Raw genomic sequence first — 5,000 nt, forward strand, 5'->3', positions numbered from 1 at the left:
CATTGTACGACACCGCTTCCTGCGGTGCCAACGCTGTCGTAGAGTCGATACTCCATCTTTGGTAGAAGGCAACCATTCCGCTGTAAATGAGTACGTCGCTCGTAGTTCAGTCACCTCGCAGCACTGCTCAGTAAACTATGCAGGCCCACATAGATAGATCAAATACGCAAATGCCCCTATACATGCTGAACGTCTGTGCAAACAAAACGAACCACACGTCACCCGCACACTCTATCACCCACACACTCTATCACACACTACTCTCTGCCTGTAACAAACACAGATACAATAATTAAGCACCGGCATGGACCAACGTCCGGTGCATCCTATCCGCCACAGTACACCAACCAGACTATGATAACCAGGCCAGGAGGTCCAATCATAAAACAGAATATCCCACTCGTCCGACAACCACAATTGCTCAGATAAGCCACCAACACCCACACATGTCCTACACAGGGGTGCACCCAACATCACCACACTGCCTCGTCTTACAGCACAAACACACTGGCAGGAATGAAACACACAGGTCTGCCGCAACCACAGACACGGCTCGCCCCCCCCTCTCACTGGCGGAAAGCGCATCCCGACGTGACATAACTCCTTTGACACACTGACGCTGCCTCGGGCATCCACGTCCTACGGTCGATATCAACGAACCTCACCCCCCCCCCCCCCCCCACAACACGCCATCCCATACCACATTGTGTACCGTACCCAAACCTAACGTGTACTGTACTACAACGCAATGTGTACCATAACACAACCCAGTTTGTACCTTAACCTAACCTATGTCACCTTAACCTAACCTATGTCACCTTAACCTAACCTATGTCACCTTAACCTAACCTATGTCACCTTAACCTAACCTATGTCACCTTAACCTAACCTATGTCACCTTAACCTAACCTATGTCACCTTAACCTAACCTATGTCACCTTAACCTAACCTATGTCACCTTAACCTAACCTATGTCACCTTAACCTAACCTATGTCACCTTAACCTAACCTGTGTTGCACCTTAACCTACCTCAATTTGCACCGCAATGTAACTCAATTTGCACCGCAATGTAACTCAATTTGCACCGCAATGTAACTCAATTTGCACCGCAATGTAACTCAATTTGCACCGCAATGTAACTCAATTTGCACCGCAATGTAACTCAATTTGCACCGCAATGTAACTCAATTTGCACCGCAATGTAACTCAATTTGCACCGCAATGTAACGCAATTTGCACCGCAATGTAACGCAATTTGCACCGCAATGTAACGCAATTTGCACCACAATGTAACGCAATTTGCACCGCAATGTAACGCAATTTGTACCGCAATCTACCCCCATGTTGTGCCTTAACCTAACCCACGTTGTGCCTTAACCTAACCCACGTTGTGCCTTAACCTAACCCACGTTGTGCCTTAACCTAACCCACGTTGTGGCTTAACCTAACCCACGTTGTGGCTTAACCTAACCCACGTTGTGGCTTAACCTAACCCACGTTGTGGCTTAACCTAACCCACGTTGTGGCTTAACCTAACCCACGTTGTGGCTTAACCTAACCCACGTTGTGGCTTAACCTAACCCACGTTGTGGCTTAACCTAACCCACGTTGTGGCTTAACCTAACCCACGTTGTGGCTTAACCTAACCCACGTTGTGGCTTAACCTAACCCACGTTGTGGCTTAACCTAACCCACGTTGTGGCTTAACCTAACCCACGTTGTGGCTTAACCTAACCCACGTTGTGGCTTAACCTAACCCACGTTGTGGCTTAACCTAACCCACGTTGTGGCTTAACCTAACCCACGTTGTGGCTTAACCTAACCCACGTTGTGGCTTAACCTAACCCACGTTGTGGCTTAACCTAACCCACGTTGTGCCGCCTTAACCTAACCCACGTTGTGCCTTAACCTAACCCACGTTGTGCCTTAACCTAACCCACGTTGTGCCTTAACCTAACCCACGTTGTGCCTTAACCTAACCCACGTTGTGCCTTAACCTAACCCACGTTGTGCCTTAACCTAACCCACGTTGTGCCTTAACCTAACCCACGTTGTGCCTTAACCTAACCCACGTTGTGCCTTAACCTAACCCACGTTGTGCCTTACCCTGCTCTGTAATTGGCATATGACACGTTACATTAATGTATTGTTGTCCAACCGCAACCGGCTCAGAATGTTGTGTACACAGCTATGTGTCATCTCCCCATAACAGCTGCATTGCAGTGTGGTACGCCATAGAGACGTGTGGGAGTAATGGACGCAGTGGATGGCGATCAGCATGAGCCGTCTGTTCATGTAGTGGCGCGTGTATGCAGACGTAGTAGTCTCTTCTCACACAATGTGATAGCACGGTGCCCCGCGTTCCACATCTGCGACATGCTACAGAGGCCGGTTGACAGTTGGTCGCGCAATGGAGATCGCATATGTACGGGGGCACCTTCCACGTGCCCTCTAGTCGGGCACATTTTGTTGCGTGGATGTGAGCGAATGTAGTGTGTCTTGACACCTGACAGGCAGGCATGCAATAATAGTTGACTTTGCAAACGGGGATGGACGTGTACGTTTACTGGTGACGTTACGCAAATGAACAACTGGTAACCCGTTGTGGTGCGGTTGATCTTGCTGGAGGTACATCTGTGAGGGCAACGATCGGTACAGCTACGAAGCGGTCCCCACCATACCAACGAACGTGAATGTGAATCTGGGTGTGAAGCGATACGCGGCTGTGGGTGGGTGGGACTGTCCCCGGCCGGTGAGGGGGGGGCCGCCCGGCGTGCTGGCCGCGCGGTGCGTGGGCGCACGCGCTACAGCCGGCTGGTGGGGGCGCCCAGTGGCAGGCGCGCCGGCCGACGGACGCGGCAGGCGGCGCAGCTGCGCGCCGGGGCACCCTGCGCGCGGCGCCGTGCAGCCAAAGTGGGTCCTCGCGGACCCGGTGCGAAGCGCGGTGGACATCTGCAGTGTGCTGGTCCGATTGAGGACTGTGTGCGTTGAGGATGCGCCGCCGCCCGGCACTCGGCGCCGCGACGCCGTCTGCTGCTCGGTCGCCCCAGCGGTTCTCGCTGGTGGTTTGTATCGCAGTTGTGCGGACGTGTTGGCACGTGCGCTGTGCTGGGAGAGTTCGCTTCGGCACCCACGTGGGGCCTTTGCCCTTCTGTGGCGCTGGCGTTGGAGCTGCCGGTCACCGTAGGTGGCGCGTGTTGTCTCCCGCCGGCAATGCCACGACAGCACGCTCCCGGGCCTCTGTCGGCAGCGGCAAGCTCAGTTGGGAGCACGGGTGGTCGCACCTAAAGCGTCTACTCGCCTAACTCCGGGCGATTGCGCCTCTCTCGAACCCGACCAAGTACTTAGGACGGCTGCTGCGCGCCGCCGGGACCTGAGAGGGTTTCGAGGTGTATTGTGCAGGGGAGCCCAGCCTCCTCCTGTTTGCAGAATAATTGAGCGGACGCTTGCGTGTTCGCGCGGGCCCCCGGGACACACTCCCGGGCGGCCGGCTGCTCAGCTCTAGTTGACGCAGCTCCCTGGTTGATCCTGCCAGTAGTCATATGCTTGTCTCAAAGATTAAGCCATGCATGTCTCAGTACAAGCCGCATTAAGGTGAAACCGCGAATGGCTCATTAAATCAGTTATGGTTCCTTAGATCGTACCCACGTTACTTGGATAACTGTGGTAATTCTAGAGCTAATACATGCAAACAGAGTCCCGACCAGAGATGGAAGGGACGCTTTTATTAGATCAAAACCAATCGGTCGGCTCGTCCGGTCCGTTTGCCTTGGTGACTCTGAATAACTTTGGGCTGATCGCACGGTCCTCGTACCGGCGACGCATCTTTCAAATGTCTGCCTTATCAACTGTCGATGGTAGGTTCTGCGCCTACCATGGTTGTAACGGGTAACGGGGAATCAGGGTTCGATTCCGGAGAGGGAGCCTGAGAAACGGCTACCACATCCAAGGAAGGCAGCAGGCGCGCAAATTACCCACTCCCGGCACGGGGAGGTAGTGACGAAAAATAACGATACGGGACTCATCCGAGGCCCCGTAATCGGAATGAGTACACTTTAAATCCTTTAACGAGTATCTATTGGAGGGCAAGTCTGGTGCCAGCAGCCGCGGTAATTCCAGCTCCAATAGCGTATATTAAAGTTGTTGCGGTTAAAAAGCTCGTAGTTGGATTTGTGTCCCACGCTGTTGGTTCACCGCCCGTCGGTGTTTAACTGGCATGTATCGTGGGACGTCCTGCCGGTGGGGCGAGCCGAAGGCGTGCGACCGCCTCGTGCGTGTTCGTGCGTCCCGAGGCGGACCCCGTTGAAATCCTACCAAGGTGCTCTTTATTGAGTGTCTGGGTGGGCCGGCACGTTTACTTTGAACAAATTAGAGTGCTTAAAGCAGGCAAGCCCGCCTGAATACTGTGTGCATGGAATAATGGAATAGGACCTCGGTTCTATTTTGTTGGTTTTCGGAACCCGAGGTAATGATTAATAGGGACAGGCGGGGGCATTCGTATTGCGACGTTAGAGGTGAAATTCTTGGATCGTCGCAAGACGAACAGAAGCGAAAGCATTTGCCAAGTATGTTTTCATTAATCAAGAACGAAAGTTAGAGGTTCGAAGGCGATCAGATACCGCCCTAGTTCTAACCATAAACGATGCCAGCCAGCGATCCGCCGCAGTTCCTCCGATGACTCGGCGGGCAGCCTCCGGGAAACCAAAGCTTTTGGGTTCCGGGGGAAGTATGGTTGCAAAGCTGAAACTTAAAGGAATTGACGGAAGGGCACCACCAGGAGTGGAGCCTGCGGCTTAATTTGACTCAACACGGGAAACCTCACCAGGCCCGGACACCGGAAGGATTGACAGATTGATAGCTCTTTCTTGATTCGGTGGGTGGTGGTGCATGGCCGTTCTTAGTTGGTGGAGCGATTTGTCTGGTTAATTCCGATAACGAACGAGACTCTAGCCTGCTAACTAGTCGCGTGACATCCTTCGTGCTGTCAGCGATTACTTTT

The 5,000-nt window shown here is 53.2% G+C and overlaps 1 non-coding gene across 1 annotated transcript in view; it reads left to right on the forward strand.

Annotated features, from left to right (window-relative positions):
• Positions 1–3,516: 3,516 nt before the first annotated feature.
• LOC126127328 (small subunit ribosomal RNA) overlaps positions 3,517–5,000 on the forward strand; it is a 1,909-nt gene continuing 425 nt past the window's right edge. The window contains exon 1 of the ribosomal RNA XR_007527016.1: positions 3,517–5,000. This exon is cut by the window's right edge and continues 425 nt beyond it. This is a non-coding gene — a ribosomal RNA (small subunit ribosomal RNA).

This window comes from Schistocerca cancellata, unplaced genomic scaffold, assembly GCF_023864275.1.
Source record: "Schistocerca cancellata isolate TAMUIC-IGC-003103 unplaced genomic scaffold, iqSchCanc2.1 HiC_scaffold_491, whole genome shotgun sequence".
NCBI lineage: Eukaryota > Metazoa > Arthropoda > Insecta > Orthoptera > Acrididae > Schistocerca > Schistocerca cancellata.